Source organism: Macrobrachium rosenbergii, chromosome 28, assembly GCF_040412425.1.
Source record: "Macrobrachium rosenbergii isolate ZJJX-2024 chromosome 28, ASM4041242v1, whole genome shotgun sequence".
In the NCBI taxonomy this organism is placed as follows: Eukaryota; Metazoa; Arthropoda; class Malacostraca; order Decapoda; family Palaemonidae; genus Macrobrachium; species Macrobrachium rosenbergii.
The window spans coordinates 5,782,501-5,808,966 of NC_089768.1; the positions used below are offsets into that span (position 1 = coordinate 5,782,501).

The window sequence follows — 26,466 nt, forward strand, 5'->3', positions numbered from 1 at the left end:
GTTTATATAAATACAATGTACAAGCCATGCTAAACAGTAACTGCCCTCGTAAACAATTTAACAATTTATGAAGCGCACTCATTAACCTAACAGAAATAAAAACTGTCATTGTCTCATTTTGTAAGAAAAGATTGCACTGATAAATCATTTTTACAAGATATAAAGTAATCTTTTAGATGTTTAGGAATATCGATACCTAGTACAGGCTGCCTTTAGTCGGAATTTAGTGAGACTAAAAAAAAAGGCAATTAAACAATGGACAGGTTGGTAATTAAAAAAAATTTAAATTGAACACCGAAGTAAGTTTATGAATAATTTTAGCATAATTTGTATTATATCCAGGCATGATTCCTGGCAAGATAATGGCACTATATATAAAAGATTTTGTTGACTTGAGAATAAAGTTTTAATGAGGATTATTAGGAGAACGATGATGCGATACCAAAAGTGAAATATCGGAAGTCCCATTTGTAGATGAGATAATGATGAAGGGGAGATTATTAGTATATCTTGAGCATGACCTTCGTACAGTCCCTGGAAAATAAGTACCGGATAAAATCAACTGGGCACTTTAGGGCATAAGAAGAGTTGGAGGAATCAGACATGCATCACACGGCATTGGACTGATTATAATGACACAAAGATATCAACTCTTACTTTCGTTTAGTATAAGTAACAAATTAGTAAAATAAAATACTTTTTATGCCTTGAAAACAAAAAGTACCTCTTCATTATTTTCATTTTATTTTTTTTTGGGGTGAGATCATCAGTTACTAGTCACCTTGCAGTTTTGTATTTGCTCTACACCAATATTCCAAATATAATGCAAAATAAAATATGCCATCTACACTCCATAATCAGAAACCTAGGAGATTCTCCGAGTATTTTAAAATAGCAAAGGAAAAGTTTTCTATCGTGGATATATTTACAACATAACTACTTATTTCTCTGTTACTTTATTTGTACAGTCATGTTCGTTATTTATTAAAGCACTGTCCAGTACGTCCTTAAGTTAAGTATACCTTAGTTTTACCAGACCACTGAGCTGATTAACAGCTCTCCTAGAGAGGGCTGGCCTGAAGGATTAGACTTATTTTACGTGGCTAAGAACCAATTGGTTACTTAGCCACGGGACCTACAGCTTATTGTGGAATCCGAACCACATTATAGCGAGAATTGAATTTCTATCACCATAAATAAATTCCTCTAACTCTTCATCAGCCGGCCGGGGGAATTGAACTCCGGCCCATCGAGTGACAGCCTGAAGCTCAACCGACTCAGCCAACGAAGGGCTTGGATCAAAATGCTCAGCAGAAACGTTTTCATCTTTCTCAAGCAGCGCCATGCTTGACCAGTATTTTCTGGTATTACTGCAAATAGTTGCATGCTGTCTGAGGGTTATGCAGATTTCAAAACTACGTTTAATTACTTCATTTAATTGTCAAAGTTGTTTGATTACGTATACAATTCTAACGTGAAATTCTTGAAACAATATACTGTAGTATGGTTCTTACCTAAACAACTAAGAATGTGCAGTTCGGAAAAATATGCCAACTTCCTCTCAATACTTTTTTTTGCGGTATTTTAAATGGATGGTCTCTAGTCATTACCATCAAACCTTGTTGTTCAACCAAAATTTGTCCAATGGACTGCAATGGCCAACTACGTTTTCAAAATACAAATTCAATTAGCTTAGCCTTTTTTACAACCTTGTATAAAATATACCCTGATCAATATTTGGAAACGTAAAAACTAAACAGCCACGTCTAGGTACTTTATGTAGAGAAGCTAAGACATAATGCAACCGGGTCATCCATTAAAATAAAATAAAAAATCTGCCATTCTCATGGGCATGACACAGACTGTCAAAGAATATGGTTCATCATTGTAATTCATTCAGCATCATTACTGAATGGTAAGTGAACTTTTATTCATAATACGGGGGAGACCTGGGCACAGTATATATAAGGTATAGAAAATATTCTCCCTCTTATCTCCATATTAATCAACACTGGCACGTTGTATAATGTTCTGTTCAGTTGTAATTATCAAAAATTACAAGATGACTTTTGTGTGTAGTCATGACAGGCCTTTCATGACTGGAAGGTTGGTTCGAAATATTTTTGGCAGATTTGTTCGTCTCACTTTTTCAGGCTATTTATTGGCATCATTGCGAAACAAAAAGCTTGACTCTTCTTATATTTTATAAAATTATTTAAATTTTACAGTGTATGAACGGATATGAATTGCTTGTGGAATACTCTTTGCGTGTACAGTACAACACAGTGCATCTAAAACTCACCCAAGGGTGCACATTGGATTGCACAGATTTAGTAATCATCACCATCATTACCACCTCCAATTCCTTGAGATGAAGAGGTCCTCCATGAAGTTCCACAGTTCATGTCTTTCTCTTACTTCCACTTCCATAGATTTAAAGTCATTTCCAGACTACCATCTCATAGTTCTCATCCAAGTATGGTAGGGTCTCGCAACTCTTCTGGTGCCCACAGGAGCTCAGCTGACATTATCACATATTGTTTTCATAACCGTGGTGTGAAGGGCACGCCCATTTACCGTTCATCATTATCTAATCTAAATATGGAGACTCCATAATTTCACTTACGGTATCATTCTCACCTTATACAGCTCTCCGACTCTCAATATTTTTCTGAAAGCCATTACCAAATCAGTAAATTCTTTTAGAGACAGTTTAATGGTGGTAAGTACCAAAGAAAGTATTTACATCTTCATTCTCTCTATCACTATCTGGAGTGAAGAGTATGGTGATGCTTAACATATCCCTTCATAAGACTTGTGGTACTGACTCTCCAACATCTCTGGAAAGCATGGTGTTGCTTCTCATCACCAGTGCACCGAAGATCTGTAAGGACACATAGCTGTCCAGTGTGGTAATTAATATTTTACATTTTTTTAATTAAACAATCATTATTATTATCATTACCTTTTAATATTATTGTTACCATCCATTTCATAACCTTGACTTGACTGCGGCATTAGCTATGGTACAGTTTTCTGTAATGATATTTGTTCCTGTAACATCAGACATTATACTTAGGGTGCTCGCACAGGCATCTAGTAATTCACGGTTACAATTTTTCATAAGGTAGCAGCTATATTCGTTGTTCATGCGTAAGCGTCCATAACCTTCCAAGAACAGTACTAGATGATAGCTTTCCTCATGCATGCAATGACAAAGAAGTGCTCGTAGGCAATGGGGCACTCTCCACGGGCACTCATGCAGCAGTCAATATTAGTCATTTTCTCTATGCTGACATTCAAGAATGGGCCACATTTATTAACTTCAGTTTGAAATATTGCTAGATTACTTATTCACACACACAAGGCGTTTTGAAGACATTTCAAGGCCAAGTAAGATAGAGAAATAGCAAGGTCTCCCAGCTAAAAGCACAAGAATAATTATCAAAGAGACAGAGAATAACAGAGAAAAGCGTAAGACAGCAGGTGGTATGGAATCTACATAATGTGTATTTTTTTTTTTATTAGATTCCTTTTAAATACCTACTACATCTTAAGCACAAATATGCCCATTTACTAAAGAAAATCTGGATGATTTATCAGACTTATGTTACTGGAGATTTCAAATAATTCCTGATCCTTCAGCAGTCAAAGAAGAGAGTCATGCTTTGTTTAAATACAAAATAAAAAGTGGTGTTGAAGATTACTATTCTGTACTCATATTTCTTCAAGCAAAGATCTTATAAGGTAATCTGTGCTAATATATATTCTTGAAATCATACTAAATTACACCACAAAGTTAATTAGAACAGTCAAACTTATTGCATGCATTTCCAAGCAACTCACAGAATCAGCTAAACCTCTGGAACTTTTTGTCTTTACCCGTAGCAAGGAACCAATACCATGAAATGTTTTTCAGAAAATGAAAGCTTCACATTACCCTTCAAAAATTCCAAACAGCTCTACCTGAGTCAAACGAGTTTGATAAAAATTTACCTTTGTTTCAAACACAAGCAGACTTCCGATCTATGTTTTACTAAATTTAAGGAATTCTGCCTCTTGCCATTGCGGGAAGAGATCAATTTGTGTGTCTGCAAGAATGAGGTACAATTGTACTATTATAATCTTTTAAACGTTTCCCTTGTTATACCATTTAGCTAACTGTGTTTTTTGACGATCTGAGCACATGATTACTCATCTGGAGAGTGACCGCACGCACACGCCATTTTTATTGCACTCACAGGCAGCTATTTGAATAACTATTAGACAAAGCAGTACTTTTAATGCACTGTTGTTATGCCATTATGTAAATTACATGCAGCACTGGCGATTAAAGAATTAAGATATATCTTGTAGTAAATTATTTTACAATATTCAAAGAAAATTATATGAGGTACTATTATCATGCTTTAGAGTCCGATATGCGTTAGTATATAACTTAAGAGGGGCTATTTGGTAGTTGGTATACATTATACCTTTAATTTAGGTACGGATACTTGATAATGTGGACTGTTTGTCCAAGAAAGCTTGTAACTTTTTCTGAATGAATACTCCACTAGATACCATCCAGTTTGAATGAGGTCCTTTTAGTAATTCTACTAATGCACAGAACAATTGTGCATGTGATAAAGTTAATATATATATGTATATATATATATATATATATATATATATATATATATATATATATATATATATATATATATATATATATATATATATATATATATATATATATATATATATATATGCATATAATACTGTTCCACCAAGGATTTACGATATGAAATCTACAATTCTGAGTATGGGTAATAATCTTCTGTATTTGAAGCTGACTCCGTTATTTATTAAGCATGCGCTACAATTGCGAACCCACTCTGGTAATCGTAGCAAGTAAGCGCATTTCTCCATTTTTTTCTCAAATATGTGATCAGTAACTTATGCATCCATTTTTTTCTTCAAACCTAAAAACACTAGGTGGCACATCTGGAAGCGGAAGGACGATATGGGCTCGTCTCCAAAATTCCACTGAACTCTGCCAAACCGAAATGGTGAATGCCGATAATTATTTAACTATCAGTCAAGCTTTGTTGGTTGCAGCTGGGGTAGAGAGGAAGGGAGAGAAATACCCATGCACGTGCCCATCACTCATTCAATAGGTATGCCACTAAAATGGAAGGACCTCATCCTGGTAATCATCATCCCATTGGAGTGAGACACTTCATAAGAAACTCTTTCTCGCTTTAAATATGTGACCGTACTCACATAACAACAACGGTAACAATAACGTACTTTATGTCATAAACTGTATATATAGTTAATATTCATCAAAAACATGGAACCAAAAATAAAATCGCCTGTCTTTTCGACAAATCACCGGAACGTCACCACGATTCCAAGTTAATTAGAAACGTCAAAGGGCAGAAGAGGTCAAATCATTCCATTTAATGACCAACACTTAATTTGATAGGTATCCCTTTTCAGTTTCGGAACCACTTCTATTAACAATACACAATAACTTATGCTTCGATGCCTTAAGACTCATTCATGCGTCACAGGTTTCCATCAACTCATGAATATGAAAATTTTAATACAAGTATCTGGAAAATATCTGTCACTATAGCACTTATATATATATATATATATATATATATATATATATATATATATATATATATATATATATATATATTGTGTGTATATATATATATATATATATATATATATATATATATATATATATATATATATATATATATATATATATATATACACAATATATATATATATATATATATATATATATATATATATATATACATACATATATACACATACTCCTTCATTCAAACTTCAGCTGACCGATCACTAGTTTAAAAAAAGTCTACAACAACAATTGCCGCTTCATGCACCTAGTCGGAAAGCTCATCAGTAGCCTATCGAACAACTACATAAGGATAGCTATTCATGTCTGTCCTCCGCTTACTATTTCGCCTCCGGGATATTGTGGTCCTCCCTTTCAGATGCCGCTTTCACACCATCTGAACAACACTTTTTAGGTCTTCCTTCCTTTTAAATCAATCAAATTTTACATTTCCTTTTCCACTATCACTTATCCTCACTAATACATCCTTTCGTCTAAACAAACCTTTTTACCTTTTCTTCTGATTGTCTGCACATAATTCAGCGTTTCAATTCTTTTTATGCCTCATATGCTATGCAATCAGTTCATCCCTACATCCCTTTTTTTTCTTTCGTTCATACTCAATTACCGCACTTTCAAGTCCATAGAGTAGGGCATGTGAATGAAGGAGCCCCCCCTCCATATGGCCTACCGAAGCAGTGTATACATCAGATCAATGTTACTGCAATGGGTTCAGACTTAGAGGTTCTTTTTTGCTAGCTATGTCAGTCTGTACATCAAAATAAGAGGTTGTCAGAGAAATGGATAGCCTATCGTCTACATCTGCTATTTCAACGATACCTCATCCAGATTATTAACGATAACACACTCATGAAAACGGAAGGAACAATGCCTAGAGGGGAACTCTTTGGCATCCTCCTTAACTAATGGGAAGAAAACACCAAAACCTTGTTCCGCATAAAGGCTACAAACGCAGGGCACTGTCTCTATTGAGGCAGCCAGTGGCCCGACCACTACCTGGAATCTACAGTTGGTTCATACATCCTGCCCTGTCTACCTGCAGCAGTTCGAGTGCTACTTTTACCACACTCTTATGAACCAGGCAACATCTTGTGGACAAAATCTCCCTTTACATCACCGTATAGAGAATTACCAGAATGATTATGAACTGATTATGAACCATAGCAAAGAATCAAACAACAATGATAATGAAGGAAAGGTAACATTCTATTATTAAAATCAAATGATGATGGTCTGCAATAGAATGAATACATCACAAGAGAGTTCATACCCACAAATGTTCATCCTGTTGGCAGTATAATGGGCAAAAAAAGTCCATTACTATCTATCAGAAGCGCTGCTGCTTCCCGTCATTAACCTTTTGACAGTTTTTTATTTTTTTCAACATCAAATTCTTCTCAACCTCATAGACCTTTGACACCCAATAGTGCATCACAAGAAGATATATTGTTCTGAAATTTGCCATAAATTAAAATTTCACGTCATTACACAGAAATTCACCCGTGACATCAGAAGATGCCGCTAGTTCCTATTGAGTGTGGTAGGCAGGGCTTATGGCCCAGAACATTACCTACTGTACATTTCTCAGAAACAATGACTGTGTTATTGTGCAACTTGGTGTCACATTCTGTGTTGTAGCGCTGTTATTATGTCATATAACTGCATCATTTTTTGTACAGTTCTTAGTGAATTCACAGCGAATATTTTGAAAATGGAAAGCAACAGGAAAGTACCGAGGTTTTAGTAAAAAATCTTCCAGCGTTGGTGAATGTTAATCTTCCTCCCCAGGCAAGCGTTATTTGACACAGAATAATTGTTATCTTTATTTTTGGAGCTAAGAAATGTTCTTCTATTCCCAGAGAGGTGGGAAAAATTTGTAATTGCTTTTTCAGCGACATTGCTGTGAAATACACACATTCATTATATATACAGTATATATACTATATATATATATACGCGCACACATTATATATATACAGTATATATATATATATATATATATATATATATATATATATATATATATATATATATATATATAAATAAGGACAAAATCCACGAAGCAAAGAGAAACAATGGAGTGTTGCGAGGCCTTTCGAATTGTCGTCCTTTACTTAGCAGACTGAAGAGATATAAAAATAAGTTTACAAAGAAAGTTATAGATGATAGATGGGGATGACAAAGGAAAAAATATGTTCCTGGAATCCAACACAATTGAAGAATTAGTAGAACTGCCAAAACAGGGTTAAATATTTAAGAGGTTTTACAAAGGATTAGGATCAACCATTCAGAAGCAGGGACAGGACAATTAAAAGATTATACAAGGAGGTGACCGACAACCAAAAAATCTATAAAAGTACAACTGAAAAATTTTTTTTTTTTTGTAAACAATAACAATTTTTGCAAGATGAACATTTTTATAAATAAAAAAAATATTTTAAACATACGAATGCATAGAAAATAATAAGGTAACTCATTTTTAATTAATTCAGTGATTTTATCTTTTAGGTCATTCTTGAACATTTTTATAATACATGGGTCCAAATAATACATGCCAGGGCTAAGGTTAAAATTACAGCTGGATGTAAGCTGTACAATAGCAGAATCCAAAAGATTTCTTGAAGAGAAATCTCTGGATCTGGCAATCACTGAACTTTCAGTCCAATTTATCCTGTGAGAGCTTTCATTTAAATGAATGAATATAGCATTGGATGTTTGCCCAGTTTTGACTGAATACTTGTTGCTCAATACGTACATCTAAATCTTTGCTAGATTGGCCATTATAAAACGATGGGCAGTTCATACATGGAATTCTATATATCATGTTGATGTTTTCCTTATGGGTATTTTTTATTAACATTTCTTTTAGTGTGTTATTACAGGAAAAAACGAAGTTGACGTTAAAAGATTTTAACAAGGACGTTAGGTTTTCAAAACCACTAAAATAAGGCAAGCTAAGAATGTTCTTAGGAGTTTCTTTCTCCATATTACTTTCACATATACTAGATACTTGTTATAATAAAGCGCACAGAAAGTTTTATAGTGAAAGTAACATGGAGAAAGAAACCCCTGAGAACATCCTTAGCTTGCCTTATTATAGTGGTTTTGAAAAGATGGTATAAAGCATCAGTTGTATTGATTATACAATCAATACAATTCGTGCAAGCTATTCCATAACAAAGCGCAATCAAAGGTGGTATAAAGCAAAATAACAAATCATATCATAAATAAAATAGTGAAATATATATGCACAAATATAGAGAGACACACACACACACACAATATATATATATATATATATATATATATATATATATATATATATATATATATATACTGTATATTGTGTATATATATATATATATATATATATATATATATATATATATATATATATATATATATATACTGTATATAGTGTATATATATAAATATATATATATATATATATATATATATATATATATATATATATATATATATGTGTGTGTGTGTGTGTGTGTGTATGTGTATCTATATATAATTGTACATATATATTTAATTATTTAATTTATATGATTTGTTATTTACTTTATACCATCTTTCATTGCTCTTTGTTATGGAACAGCTTGCACAAGTTGTATTGATTGTTAATTTAAAAAAAATGGAACCTACAAAACACGTCGTGACTGCTGTTTACCAGCACTATTGAATTTTTTTTTTTTAACCTTTATTGCGCTTTGTTACGAACAACTGGCGCAGTCATGAATTTTATATCATGAGGAAAATCAATTTCTCCGTCTTTTGTACAATTCAAGAAAGTAAGTAATCTATACCATAATTTCTTTAGTGATTTTTTTAAAAGTAAGATAACATCTTTCTACACCGGAAAGTTCTACTCGTACTACGTATTTTTCGTTTTTGCCTCTGTGACTTTTATTGCACTTTTTGTAGCCAAGACGGTAATAATTTATATGAGAATGGAAAGGCAAATTATCCTAGTTTGCGAATGTCTACTTATCTATCTTTGGTCAATTTTTTAGTAAAAGTAACATATAAAATATTTGCTTACGCCTAACTCTTACCCTCGATATCAATGTTTTGAATAGTGTTTCTGCTTTTAATGACATATTATGATATAGTGAAACCATTCAGCTTTAAAATGAAACCAAACTAATTATCATAACAAGCAAGGTAACTTTACACAAAGCGATCAAAGCAAAATATAAATACGCGTGTGTCAATACCACGAAGGCTGTGTTTACTGAGACTAACACGACTTGCGTGTGGCTGAATCCCCCATAGGGTTAAGAATATCGTGGTGTGTTGCGCAACCATTCCCCCAAAAATAAATTTGTGGAAAAAGTGAGTTATTCAAGTGAAGAAGTAGACCTCACCAGGATTCATGATATTTAGATGACCAGGGCTCTGAAGACGAAACTGACCAGCCACCTTCAGTATGGTGCTAATAAGTGGGCGTTTGCAGAAGTACTACTATAGGCAACTGTGAGCAGAAAGACAGAAATACTGGACTACAGGAGAAACCCACTGCGCTTCACCACTCTCGAAGGTTTATATATATCAAACAGGATTTATTCATACTAACACGACTGTAACACGTCCGTGACCTTCAGACAATCTCTACAGCTTACCACCCTACTCGTTGATGGGACAAGAGAGAGAGAGAGAGAGAGAGAGAGAGAGAGAGAGAGAGAGAGAGAGAGAGAGAGAGAGAGAGAGAGCTTACTATTAAGTCCCCCCACAACACCCCTTACCTAACTTACCACATCCGCATACCAATGTTCCTGTCCTCTGACTGGCTAGCACTCAAATTTATTCTCACAGAATTTTAACAAATATCAACTGTTCTTTTTGTATTCATTTTCCACTGAAAACAAAATTTTCTCAACTCTGAGACATCTTGCTTAACAAACTGCTTGGAAATAAATCCGTACTGTTGCTGAGTCTAGGAAGCAAATGCAATGTCCCATCCAAGCCATCCTAGCACCAAAAGAGACTAAAATTAAATATCCTTTTCGGCAACACTCTTGAAGGTTTCAACAATTGACCCCTCCTAACAGCAACCATATCCGATGAATCAAGAAAAAAAAAAAAAACACGAGTAGAATTATTCTACGGCAACACATTGATGACACCAAGGAATCCACTCCAATCCTAATATTGTTATCCATCAGACAGACAAGAGATATACATGTGTTCTTTCACACAAGGATGACCACCTAACTAAAATAAGTATAATTATGCAAAAAAAAGGATAAATCAAACTCACAAGGAGGATCCTGTAGATGACATCCAGCAATGAACCAACAAACTAATCCAAGCGGTCAACGTTTGTCAGGAGAACTGCACCAAACTACCAAAGTTAGTAGTGGACTTAGCAATGAGTTATTTATATGGGAATGTGAAAACCTATAAGGTGGGGAATCCAATCCACCGTATAATTACCTACCCATAGCCACACTTGCAAAGAAATTGGTGGATATCCTAAAGCCATTCATCCATTCTCAACAAAATGGATATCCTCTACTGTGATTATATCGATGATGCCTCCATCAGTGACAACTCATGCCTGTGCCTCATGAACGCTGCTGATGTTAAGTCTGGTCAATGCTTCACTGCAGAGAGCAGTAACAACATCCTCCTTAACAAAGAAGATAAAAACAAAGCCTTGGCCTACACCAGGGCACATTTTCAGTGTGGCCTGACCACTACCTGGAATCTGCTAGGGGGCATACATCCAATGCACCCTCTCCCAGACAGCATTTGGAGGGTTACTCATAACAAACTTAAGTGGGCCACCCAACAACTTATGGACTATAACTTTCTCAACACCACTGTTGAGAAGGTTACCAGAAAGATAATGAACTGCTGGTATAGCAGCCACGTTGAGAGTGGAATCCAGCAACAATGACAGTAAAAGAAAGACAAGCCTTTATTATAAAATTCAAATAAAAGAAAAGAAAAGAAAGTATTACAAAAGACATAACCCACCACGTTCATCCTACTGGCAGTTAGAAGGGTAAAATACATTGTATAATACCCGTCGAAGAAGATTCACATCCCCTCCTTGAGAACAATGTCGCCCACCAAACAATAAGGTTTCAAAGTAATGCTGAAAATATAAACAAAATTGCCAAAGTAAGGAATAAAGGTCTCACAAAGCTTCATATATTGGACTGACTAGGACTCATCTGTAGAGAAGGCTGACCAGCCATTTTCAGTATGGTCCCCTTATGGGGATAGTGCAATCAGTGCACCTCACGTGATGAACTGTAGGCACTACTAAAGGATGTTTGCAGTGTTCCTCCAGTGACTCGCTGGGCCACTTTTTATCCTTTTATTTTATCTCCACTCGCTTTTCCTTTCCGGAATCTTGCTGTTCAACCCCTCTAACCATTACTTCTCAGTGCAACTCTGGGGTTCTCTCCCAATTTCAAATTTACATTCTTGTGTTTCATCTCCTTTATTTTTCGTATCTCTTTATGTCGCTGTCCAACCAACCCAACTCCCACTTTTCACTGTCGAAAGCACTAAGTGGTCAGAGGTGCTTGGCAGCCTAAAATCCATAAAGTAAATGAAATCAAATCACCTTTAGTGTAGTGCCATCAAGAGGCACTACTGGGAGAACTAAGAGCAGCAGGAACAGAAATACTGGTTAGTAGAAAAAAAACACTACACTTCTCGATTCTTGAGGCTTTATATATAATAGAAAAAACAGCAAATAATTCATAATAAGAACTATTCTTACTATCGACTTTGAAGTATCTCCCTGACCATCAGACAATATCCGAGGATCACCAGCCTACCCAATGACTGGACGAGGAAGCGATCCAGATAGCGAGTGAACAATGTTCCTTTCAACCCTACCTTCAATATCCTCTCCAGGCTTGTCACTCCCACTAATCCATATTGCGGTCCTCATCAAAACCCCTGCCTGGCTTGTCATCCCCACTAATTCATATTCCTGTCCTCTGCTTGGTTAACGCCTGAGCGTGTATGTATGTATGTATGTATGTATGTATGTATGTATGTATGTATGCATGTGTGTATGTATATGTATTATGTGTGTATATATATACATATATATGTATATATATGTATATATATATATATATATATATATATATATATATATAATTTACATTAAAAACATTAAGCCACTAATGTCAATAAATATACAATTCGCTCTCCCTCGGAACTAATACCAAAAAGGAATTATAATTGATAAGTGATGGTCACCTGCTGGACTCGAACCAACAACGATAACGACTGACGACTTCAGTGACGATTGTTCCACAAGCCGACTGTCAAGAGAGGTATAAGTTCATGCCAACCCTGCTGTACAGTACATCTCCCCGTCGAACACAGGTATTTGTACTCAACGACGGCTAATATAACTCACCCCCACCATGACAGTCGGGTGGTATTGTACATGTATCAATAAAAAAAAAAAAAGGTATTGTACATGTCATTGAAGATTCATAGATATCGTCAGTGGTTCGAGTCCATCAGGTGACTGTCACTTATCAATTATTATTTCCCTTCGGTATTAGTTTCAAGGTAGAGCAGATTGGATTTTCAATGACATTTGTAGCTTAGTTTTTGTATGCATATATATTTCCTAGGCCTTATTCTTCACCTAGACTAAGATAGCTGACTGAGGAGGCGTTTGGCTTCTGTTGTTCAGGAACAAGTTGGTTTCACTTTAAAGATAAATATTCTTGGGTTCTTGACGAAAACAACAACATAGGGCTTTTCTTTATTATCCTCTTTTAAATGTTCCACATGGGGTTACTTGCTGCTTCTTAGGGAAGTCGGTTGGACCTGAGACTGAAATACGTTAAGTCCAATCTTGGACTTGGAAAAAGCTAAGTACGAGGTAGCTTGTAAAATTATATATATATATATATATATATATATATATATATATATACATATATATATATATATATATATATATATATATATATATATATATATATATATATATATATATATATATATATATATATATATATATATATATATATATATATATATATATATATATATATATATATATATATATATATACCTGTTCATATGGCAAAATTACATATTTCTGAATTTGTAATCAAAACTGAATAAAATCTCTTAGTTTATATATATATATATATATATATATATATATATATATATATATATATATATATATATATATATATATATATATATATATATATATTGGGTATTTCAAAATTAGAGCCCCCCCTCCACAGAACAAATGGAAAGTTATGAAGTTTTCTGCTATAGCCTATCTCAAGTACATTATTTTAAGTTTCTATTAAGCTATTTTTCATTTTACATTTCTTGTATTTTCAGACTGAGTGACAAAGTTAGATACAGCCACAGCTAACGACTTGGGGGAAATAAGATGGATTGACCGAATCCGGGCTATAACCTTCAGAGTGGCCAGGGATGCTGGTGCATCCTTCATTTCACGTTCCTGGATGGCTAAATATATTAAAAGAGATGAATCCTTTGTTAAAAGAAACTGGAACAAAAATCCATATGACTGTCATCGCGAAAACAGTGAGAATTTTGGAAGGCCTGAAGTCCTTTCTCAGGAGTCAAAAGACATCATAGCTGAGGCAGTGGGTAGACCAAGAAAGTATTTACGTAAATTGGCGCTTGAACTAGAAACAAAAAGGGGAAAGAAGAAAAGTTATAGTGCTGTATATCGTGAGTTGAAAAAATCTGGTATCAAGCCATTTCATGTTATCAGCAAGCCCAACATCACTCAGCAACAGAGAGAAGACCATGCATGGTTCTGTGGTTCATTTCTTAAAGACTGGGATGAAGCTGACTTTCTCCATGTTGCTGCATCAGATGAATTCTTCATTTACACAGTCAGAAAGCCAAATCATAAAAATGACATCATTTGGGCTGCAAAGTTGGATGATATCAGAGATGATGTGCTATCGCCAAGTTGTGAAATTTCCTGAATGTTTGGGAATTTTTCTCTGTTTCGCAGCCAAACGGTTAGTGTGGATCATCAAAGAAAAAGGACAGTCATGGAATGGCGAATACTTCAGAGAAACTGTGCTTACTGGTAGAGTATATCGTTTCCTCAAAGATCCTGAAAATGTTGTTATCTGTTGAAGAAGTCACATTTTTGCATGATAAGGCACCATGTTTCAAGGCACTTCAGACACAGGAGCTGCTTCAAAACAGTGGTATCGATTTCTTCTTGTCAAGTGAATTTTCAGGTAGCTCCCCTGACCTTAATGTGTGTGAAAACATTGGTAGTATCTTAAAGGATAGTGTTGAAGTGCGCACAGTGAACTATGATGGTATACCAAGCCTTGACGACCTGCGAAGAGAGGTGACCGAAGTGATCAGGGAAACGGAGTTTGTGTCTCAGCTTTTTTTTCAATGTGCTGAAATCATACCCCTCAAGAATGCAGGCTGTAGTACAGGCAGATGGAGGCCATACAAAATATTAAATAATCAGAGAGAAACTTAAATAAATACCTGTTCTGAATTACTTTTGTTTTTGTCCATATCAATTTTAGTTTATGCTGTAGAGGGGGGGGGCCCTCTAATTTCGTAACACCCTGTATATATATATATATATATATATATATATATATATATATATATATATATATATATATATATATATATATATATATATATATATATATATATATATAAATATTAACTAGTTGATCAGACTTTTTGACCTATCGTACATGGAGAGCTGTAAACAGCACGAACATTTACCTTTCTTAAATCAGATACCAATCCAACAGTACTTTTGCAATATGGTAAGGTATCATCAGGATATTAGGGTGACCAGTTTCTTAAAACATGAAGAATTGAAAATTACCTCTTTATCTAAAAAACATGGGCTACATATTTGGTATGAGTACAAAGACGGACGTTAAAACTAATAATTTAATGCGTTCTTTATGATCAGGATAACGAAAAAAAAATATATTATTATTATTACAAAAATCAATCCCAATCTAACAGCTCCACAAAAATAACTGGAGACAGGATTTAGGAGAAGGAAGGAGAACAACCTATTTCTAACAAAGGGGGAAGAGAGCCTTAATCCCAAATTATACAAATACCCAAAATAGTACCCAAAATAGTAACATACATAACACAGAAGACTTAAATTTAATTAACCCAACTCCATGGCGATTCAACCATGAATTAATTCAAGTGGTAGCACCACACACACACAGCCGTACCAAAACGGTTCCGGAGTCATGAGGGGCTCTGCTGCCGGATGATACAGCTCACTGACATGCGACAGTAATGTCAGTATAACAGTAATTACAGGTTAATGTCCTTACCGGCTATAAATACCGAATAAGGCGTTTCCGCGATCCGGAGGTTAGCAGCATGGAGATAAGCAGGACCTGGGCTGTTCTTCCAGGAATAATAAGAGTGGTCAGACGAAAAAATGCGTAACTGAAGACAAAGAGGAGCACAGGCAGTGCCATCCACAACACACAGGAAGCGCGTCCGTCCAAGGCACAGGAGGTGCCCCTCAATAAACACAAGGGACTAAGCTCCAAAATCGTCTCTCAAATGCAGGAGAATACCAGCACTGCCCTCCGTAAAGCTTACCAAGGGCCTCAGATACAGCAAGGCCACAAATACCAGATGGAGTAATCCACTACAACGTCCTGCCAAAATATGGTATGCAAAACCTCCAAGCTAATGAGATGAAACCACACTGTCTCCGCACTTGGCCAAATGTCCCCACAAAACGTGAGGAAATGTACACGTAACCACCAAACAATCAGACCGCCGAAACAAAACATAAGAGAAAAAAATCAACTTCCATGGACGAGGTACCACTTAAATAACAACCTTCACTGGGAGCGAAAAGAACCTCAACCAGTTTTTCTTCACGCACTAAAATAAATGAAACTAAAATTAACTGAATGACTTTACTTTAAAGGCCACGAATAAAAATCAGACAAGTTATTACAATGCACATATATATATAAATATGTATATATTCCAGAACGAGGTCATGATGCCAACCTGCCCACGAGAAGGAAAAAAGTCTATTGCCGCTCATACATAATACCTGTCGAATTCAGACATATTCATTAGAGCGGGGCAATCGTTTTTATTGCTTTTTGGACTGAAATAAGTATATAGAGTCTACTGGTCACTTCTCATGATCAGGTCGGCAGCGTGACCTCGTTCTGATTATGGGACGCAGATTCGTTCCCCGTTACCAGACATCATAATTTCTTCATATTTCTTTCACTTGGATCCACAGGCTTTGTAGTGGAAAGCGTATCCAAAAAGGGCAGAGAATTCGAGAAGTTAAGAGGGCATTGTGGCTATTACAATTACATACGTGTCTGGTGAAAAGTGACCAGTAGATTCTATACACACACACACACACACACACACACACACACACACACACACATACATACATATATATATATATATATATATATATATATATATATATATATATATATATATATATATATATAATATATATATATATATATATATATATATATATATATATATATATATATATATATATATATATATATATACATACACACACACACATATATATATATATATATACTGTATATATACATATATATAGTTACTTCTCGTCACAACATATATTCGTCGTTGATCTCTTTTGATCTACTTGTTCATACACATATATGTACGTATACACGAAGTGAGAGGGTGAAGTATTTTTTCACTTCATTTATTATTATTATCCTTACACATTCGTTGGAAGCCAATCGAAAAGTTCTAAAAGAGCACCAATTTAAACATTAGAGACATATATAAAAAGAATAAATGCAATATAAAAAAAGCACTCAAAATACTGCAAAGTTTCTTGACACTCTGAAGATATATTAATAACACTATACAATTTTCCATCCTGAACTGGTAATACAACTACATTACGTATCTCTCTCTCTCTTTCTCTCGCTCTCTCTCTCCATCCTCACTGCCTAGCCTCTTTGAGGTAATGAGATACCGATAGTGGGGCCACTCGGCAGATGCAAAACCTAGGCTAACGATAACGATAACCTTCTTCCCTGGGGATTAGAACCAAGGAATGGGATTATCGTAAACAAGCGCAAAACATTCGTCGCGAACCAGGCACATACTGGCTGCAGATGATGTTGTAAAGACAAGTCTTCGTAGGGTAAAAGACCTAGGAAAGATTAACTCACGCAATAAGTTGCTCAACTTTTCTTCAAATTAAACACTCGAACGGAAGATTGTAACAATAATTTAGCAGTTTCATAATGCAAAATACAAAGACGACGGCCTGGTAAATGTAGCAAATTTACGGGTAAATGAAGCAGATGGATAGTAAATGACACTCAGGGTACAACATACGCTTCTACGAAATAGGACCACACGATAAATTATATAGCGTGATGCAAAGAAGACGGTCGACTGAGAGAGAAATAATTGAAGAGGTGAAGTGTACAGGAGAGCTATAAATACATATTTCGACAACATAAAATTGTAAAGAAAATAGAAATGTCTGAATAACTGAACAACATACGAAAGAAAAATGTGCTATAATAATCCAAAGAGTTACGAGCAAAAAGCACAAAGGGTGTATTATATTCTTGAATAAATCAAACTGCCGGTGTTGTTGGCTTCGGGTAGATCTCTTACCACAGTCGATCGATGGAGATATATACATGGCATTATACTTTATAGCAAATTTTATGTATTCGTAATGAAAAATGTAGGAATCTAAGAAAAAAGGGCTGATTTGATCATTAGCTTCGTCGATGTATAATTCAAAACATAACCTCAAAGGGAGTAAAAAATCTATAAATATATGAATACTAACATAAAACCTTACCTGAGGGTATCGACTTATTTGTATACTATAAAAATATCTAGAGCGTAAATGGAACTCTTAACAACTATTCGCGAAAGCAGGAATTTCTCAGAATTTCAGCGAGGAAATTCCATGTTTTTCTAACAATGGAAGCCAACCTAGAGTTATCCTAAATGCACGTCAACAAAATCAATAAATGACGGTCAATAAAAAATGGTTTAAATGCATTATGCTGCTGTACTTGAAAATAAAATACCAGGGTTATGTAACATCTGTTCCCTCATTTACAGCGACTGTAGGTCGAGTTCCTCTTACCTGTGGCCGTTCGTCCTCATTGATTATCTGTCTGGTTGTTTGTGTTCGATGGATGACCCTCAGCATCGCTGCCTTTTGCCTCTCGCGACGCGATCTGGAGGTGGGGAGGCATGAAGAAAACGTTACTACACTTGTATTTTGAAATGATTACGCGTCAGTCTTATCGATCTTGACCTTGGTCTGTCAATGTACTCTGGGGGAAGACTTAATATACAGAAGTACTCTGACCAAGAACTTTTTAAGACCTCAGAAGACTCTTATCCCCCACTACCAAAAAAACGAGATACAGCAATATTAGGATAATTTTCTATATAAAAAAAAAAAAAGCTCTTTTCGATACCTATGAAATAAGGGAAATGAATATCTTCCGTCATAGTGAAAATACTACTATTTGTTCTCTTCTTTCTGAAGGTGGGGAGGCATGAAGAAAACGTTACTACACTTGTATTTTGAAATGATTACGTGTCAGTCTTATCGATCTTGACCTTGGTCTGTCAATGTACTCTGGGAGAAGACTTAATATACAGAAGTACTCTGACCAAGAACTTTTTAAGACCTCAGAGGACTCTTATCCCCCACTACCAAAATAACACGAGGTACAGCAATATTAGGATAATTTTCTATAAAAAATTTTAAAAATAAAATAAAGCTCATTTCGATAACTAAGAAATAAGGTAAATGAACATCTTCCGTCATAGTGAAAATACTATTTGTTCTCTTCTTATTATCAGGTACTGGTTTAACTGAGATATCATGCAAGATGAAACTTTGGTGAAGATTTGGTCGACGAGTCACTATGCATTATTTTAAATTAGTAAGAAAACTTTGGTCCGTTAAGTGATATAGAAGTTTTATTATCTTTTGCAACGGCATTTCTGTATGAGGTCGGAGTTCAACCTTGTATGGTAAAGGTATTTATTTCAGCAATGAATATAACGTTCGCCATTAATTAATTTACGGACAATTTTGAAATATTGTTGTGAAAAGGTTCGGAAAATTAAATACGCTTGAAATAATTGTTCGTCGTCTGAATTGTTGATGAATATAGATTTTATAAACCGAATGTATGTAATTTGGAATGTGTGTGTGTATATATATATATATATATATATATATATATATATATATATATATATATATATATATATATATATATATATATATATATATATATATATATATATATATATATATATATATATATATATATAGATCAGTGAAACCAAGAATTTTATGTAAAACAGTCACTTACTCACATATGTTTAATAAATACTTTCATACCTTATCCGTACGTTACTGCCGCGATTGACAAACACGTTTCACTGAATGATAACTAAAGTCGGTTTCATTTTATCTGTCTACCCACGAGTGAAGATGTGGCACCTGCGCATCGTTAGCACGTTGTTGGGTGACAATCAAAGTTTCCGATGTCGTTAGCTTATTACGATAAATATTAAACTATTTCTCCAATAACATATTTGAATGCTTATATATACAAAGAACGCTCGCCCATTCTTACATAAATAAATCATAAGTATGCCGATCTGTATCTATAATACTCCAACAAGCACACGAAAGACGAGCTGGTATCAAAAAAGTCTTCTCGGATCAAACACAAACGAATGCTGAGCTTTTGGTAACTATGATTTATCTTATTAGCCCAGGCTACACCTACACCTATTCTCACGAACTCTTTAAATCACAAGATTTTCTTACCATTCACCCTTTATTCTATGTACAGTTTCACTGCATGCATAAATAACAATAAATTTATCATAATACCAAAGCAATTTCTACGTCTGTAAACTGAATAGTAACCTTTCATGCTACTGGTTCGACAGGTATTTTATTTTACTGGCGCCTTCTTTTAAGCACACATTCATTCTATTTCAGTCAAAGTTACTTATTTTTTGTAACCTTTATTCATTCATTCTGTCTAAGTATGGCTCAAATGCCCAACAGCAAAGACTAGCCTCTTATGCCGTATGTACGCCATCAACACTAAGGATGACGGGAACTCAATGGGATTTTAAACTTTCGTTCGTTAAGTCATTTGGCTAAATAGTCCCGAAAGTGGCCAGTCACTGAACAAATATAATGATTCGTATATTCAAGAAAAAACTATAGAAATATGGAGTCTTCTAAAAAGAAACCAGCAGAGCCATTGCTATCACGACTTGTATTAACAGGATTTCCCACTTTCCATTCAGTACAGCTGTCTCTCTTCCATTTACTTCGCCAGGGCTCCAATCAGTCCCACAGGCAATAATATATCGTGCTGTTTCGAGTATGAACTTACCCATTTAATTTATATGCAAGAAATTAACAAAACACCTTTTATTCACAGTCGCACAGCCATATGTCTTGTTATTCACCTACAATAAGATAAAAAATAATTATTTAAAGTCCATCGTTAGTTTGCGTTTGATCTGAGTAGACTGCTTGTTACAAGCTCGTCATTCGTTTGCTTGTATTGTTATTTATCGATATAAATTGTCATATTTATGAACTAAATAATGTGTGAGGGTTCTTTATAAATATATAACGTTCAGATGCATTACTGGAGGAGTAGTTTTCTTTATATATATAAGCCTTCAGATGCATTACTGGATATTTATATATATATATATATATATATATATATATATATATATATATATATATATATATATATAAAAGCATTCAGATGCATTACTGGAGGAATAATTTTCATCTTCACCACAGCAAGCCGACGGTATCGGAAACATTGATTTCAGCCAATCACGAGATACCTTAGTGAGTGGACAGATGGAATGAAATAGACTGTAGTCAATAGGAAGGACTGAAAGATTTTGATTGCAGAATATCAATCTTATGAAAATGGACGATGGTTATTTCTTTAAAGTAAAATGAAAAAGAAGTTGAGAGAAAATCATCAAAGGGAAAAGGGACAAAAAAATTACTGAGCACAGACAAATGAATTAGTATGAATAAATAAAAGGAAGGAAGAACGAAATTACTTTGTAAAATAAAAGTAATAATATTTCCTCGCATCTTTCAAATAAGAATTAGCAACGATTGATGCATATTCCACAATTCGTAAACTCTATCGATTAACCAAATTTATTTTCTCATCATTTGTAAAAGGAGAACGTTTGCCTTTACCGTGAACGTTTTATGTAAAAGCAATGATAGCTTACAGAATTCAGCTAAAACAATACTGGAAAACGATGAATTCCTCAGTAAAAAGGATCACTAAATTCTTACCATAACAGCTAACACACACCGTAAAACGAAATCAGTTTTAATAAATATCTCAATATGCATAAGTTTCTAAGCACTTGTTAGAGGGAATGTCTTCTTCTCCATGAGGCGAATACAAGTTGACAGAAACTTAATTTTGTGTTTTTCTTTAAGCAAACCCTGTCATTTTAGGGGAATTTTTAACTCTGATCACGTATATAGGTGACACTGTACAATTACAAAATATGACAAATGATAAAAGCAAAAAAAAAACCCTCAGTTCATTTTCCACTGAAGAAGAGAGAGAGAGAGAGAGAGAGAGAGAGAGAGAGAGAGAGAGAGAGAGAGAGAGAGAGAGAGAGGAAACACAAATGGTAGTTCAACTATTTATCTACAAAGAAGTAAGGAAAGTTGCTGTAAGGAGTAACCGCATGCACAGGGGATGAAGTGTTAACATATATGGCGAACAACTGACAATGGAAATGAATAATTATGACCTATTCTCAAATCCAGAAAGTGACGACTCACGACAAAATTATACAGTGGCTATAATCCAAAAGATAAGAAGTTTAGTGATAAACAAGATATTTCAAGCAAAACTTGTCAGACAACAACAAAAAATAACATTCTGCGCATGCGAGCGTAACAAAGTACGAATAGTAAGAGAGAAAGAGTAAGAAAATGGAAATTTCTTATGTATAAATATTCTAATAACCAAAATCACTAAATAACTGTTGCGCGAACTATCATGAGCCTGATCAAGTCTTTCCCAGACCCCATCCACGGTTGGTGGCACACGTCTTTCAGTGAGCTTCGTCAGCAGTAGCGTATATTGAGTGTTTGTCACAGGTCACACGATAGCAAGAGAATAACTTGTCAGGGGTACTTGGGTCCTGTGGAGTCCTTTGCTAAGGGCGTCGTGGATGTTGGACAGGTGCAGGAGCTTCTTACGGTTCTTGGGAAAAGGGTTGAGCTACAGCGGATTTCTAAGAAACAATCACCACTTGATTCCTCATCTTTAAACCTCTCCTTCATAGATATTAATAGCGCCGTTGTCCAGGCTCTATCAAGGAGTTCGACAGCTCAACGATTTACTCATGGCTGTACGCATCCAAAGCGATTGCAAAAGGTGGCTATGGTAGCAATTCCGAGGGTATTTTAAGAATACCTGGATCATTTTCTTTGAAAACGGAGAGGGATATACGAATTCCAGCTCCTACCATTACCAAGGTGAGCGTGAGTACCGTTATTTTTCCAAGGGCGTGTCCTTTAAGGGACAGGAGCACAAGGGGGTAATAAAAAAAATGCGTCCATCTTGCAGAAATGGGGCAGCTGATTCCGACATACAAGGAAATCAAAGTGCATGGGCTTTGTCAAGGATGACAGATGATGATGGCTTATGGTGGGCAACACGAAGTTTCACACGAAGAATGTACTCCTTACCAACTTACAATTTCATAACAAGAATAAATTCTTTAGTACCAACATCAAGTACACAGTTTCTCAAATTCAATGCCATTCAAAAATGACTCCCCAATGGCACTTAACCGAAATATCATCACACATCAAAGGTTGGTGAGTTAATCATAATGTATTAAAGCAGGATTATGGATTTCTCTCGATTTATGACAAGATACTCCAATCTGTATTGTCAAGTCAACCTTCTTCAACTTTCGAGGATGACATAGACTGTGACGTCTATCTGGCAAGCATCCAACAACAAGCACTGTCGAATTACAAAGGGAATTACAAAGGACTTTGAGGAACCGCTGGAATAATTCGCGAGGTTGGAGACACGAGGGTTTGTCACTGTCTACGTTAGACTGTTTCAAAAACTCAACAACAGAGTGACCTCTATCGGTGAGAGGGCAAAAAGTCCCGGATTTTCAAAATCTGTTAAATTAAAAGAAACCACCTTCTGTATTTCCAAAGTTACCAGTTTCTCAAATTTGTTTGAGCCTCTTCCAAAGTGATTATTGGCTATCGACGACTCAGCTAGAGGCATCAGCGCCTAATAAGTGGCGTTGGTGTACGTAAAGTTGCCAAGTCAATATGCAAGGATTGAACATGTTAACTGTATTGACAATCATAACACTCCCTTAAACAGTATCATATTTCCAATAAGATTGGGATACAACCAATAAGGCATAAGGCCGTAAATTATGGCACCAGCAGTGCTATGTAACAAAGTATCGCAGAAATTTTTGCACTGATTGATGAATGTGCTGTAATGACCGTCAACTTTCAATATGTCGAAACAATCAAGAGCACCAGATTTTGTGATGGTCTGCTAGAGAGATTCATTCATTTCCTAATTCTTTTGCAAGAATTTGAGCAGAGGCATCTACATTTATAAACTTGCTCGGTGGCAAAAGGTGAATTTCTTTTGAGCCCCAAGAGGAGTTTAACATTATTTGCATTAGCTTCATTAAGTGTAGTCTAACTCTGCAACTACGCGTAGTTGCATAAATATGTGCCGAGATCCACTGTCCTAGAGAGCACGGTGTTACTAACTCTGTTGTAGAGTGACATTCGAGGGGAACTATTGGCGGCGATGTTATTTAGGGCACGTGATACACTGCGTTTGGGTCTTTATGCGCTTTCTTGGACTGTTTTCTTGGACTGTTTTCTTGGCAAATGATTTTACGGTGACAAGTTCATCATTCAAGTACAGAGTGTAAATGATATCCAAATTAATCAATAATATCCACAATTATATGTGCCAATTAATATTATGAATGAGAAAAGGAAAAACGAGCCCAATATACAACGGAATGAAACCAAATATGTAACGGTGCCTAAGATATAGGAAGAAAAACATCATTATCAAATAAAGAAAATTGCTTGTTAAGCAATGGAGAGAGAGAGAGAGAGAGAGAGAGAGAGAGAGAGAGAGAGAGAGAGAGAGAGAGAGAGACATGAAAATTGCTTGTTAAGCAAGAGAGAGAGAGAGAGAGAGAGAGAGAGAGAGAGAGAGAGAGAGAGAGAAAACATTTATATATATAGACAACCGATCGCTGAAAAATCGCTAAACAGCAAATGCATTCAGTATAAGGCTTCCCAGAAATGGGTGACGAAAAAAAAGAGCACTACCATTAAACAATCTGTACTTTGTAGAACAACGCCTACGAACGAACAAAGGAAATTGGCAGTCTGCGCTCTGGTTGTTGCCCGGACAACCTTACCGTATACTTATAAGCTTAAATGTACATAAATGCTTAACGTTATGTGTGCAAGTTACTATATAATTTTACAAACAACTACTGTGATGCATTTGGCATGATCGAGCAATAAATACGTAAAAATGTTACTTTGGGAATTTCTAAATAACAGCAATTTCACAAGAACAGTTCTCCAAAGAAAGGAGGGAAAAGATGAAAAATTAAGAAAAATATAAACAATCAAAACGACACCGTATATAGATGAAAGTACTCTCCTGCACAGGACTTCATACGTCCTTCTTTTCTTGAGAAAAGCTTTAGGTAATAAGACAAGCGCTGATAACACAGAAAACTAATTCCTTCAACATACGCCCACATGAACGGGATACAATAGAGAAAGAGGAAAGGAGAAAGTATCAGATCTCAAAATGGCATCTTCCTATAAGAAATAGGATGACTAACGATTTTAAATCAAAGGAAGGAAAAATTTTCACCGAGTATATTTCAAAATAACAATGAAAGGATTCCATTACATACCAACGAACAAGGGTATGTACGCCAATACTGGGAAAATGTGGCTCATTAGCACACGTAATCATGTAAATAACAATAAGAACGAAAACAATAATGAAAATGCAATGAGATACATATACCAAGTCCAGTGCCTGTCCTTCCATTATACGTTTGCTGCGTATTGAATCTAATGAACGAAAAATAAAACAATTTAAAAGAACATGGACTTGGGAAAAAAAACGAGTCACTCATCGATTCCTCACCTAATCTGGAACCCAATACTCTCTTACCTGAAATGCCTACCAGCACACAAAACGGATGCTTTGCCCACTCATTCGTTAACCTAACGGCCTGAAAGACACTCGCATATTTTCATCGTCATGACCACTACCAATTTCCAAAGCCTATGACCGGCGGTGAAATGATGCAATAAAAAAACACTTCACCAAATATCAATGAAATATAATTGCTTCGTACACCACATTTACCTGCAATTCACCAAAGACTTCATGTTTCAATACTCAAAATTCTTCATTCCAATATTCTAACCCTAAGGTAGGTTAAACTTGCCTAACAATAACCCTGTAGGTTTCAGCGACCAAGCGCCAGGGCAGAGTTCAAAAAGTTAAAAAACACTAGTTTCAAACAATGTTTTCAAATTAACGTTTGTTTGCACTGAACGTATTAGTACACTGACACTGGGTCGAAACTGAAAGGGATGTTTCGAGGTT

General features: G+C 35.2%; 1 protein-coding gene across 1 annotated transcript in view; it reads right to left on the reverse strand.

Annotated features, from left to right (window-relative positions):
• The window catches only part of LOC136853991 (uncharacterized), an 833,204-nt gene that overhangs the window by 398,152 nt on the left and 408,586 nt on the right, over window positions 1–26,466 (reverse strand). The window contains exon 2 of the mRNA XM_067129935.1: window positions 18,840–18,933. The gene's annotated coding sequence lies outside the window, so the exon portion shown is untranslated. The remainder of the gene's footprint in view (window positions 1–18,839; window positions 18,934–26,466) is intronic.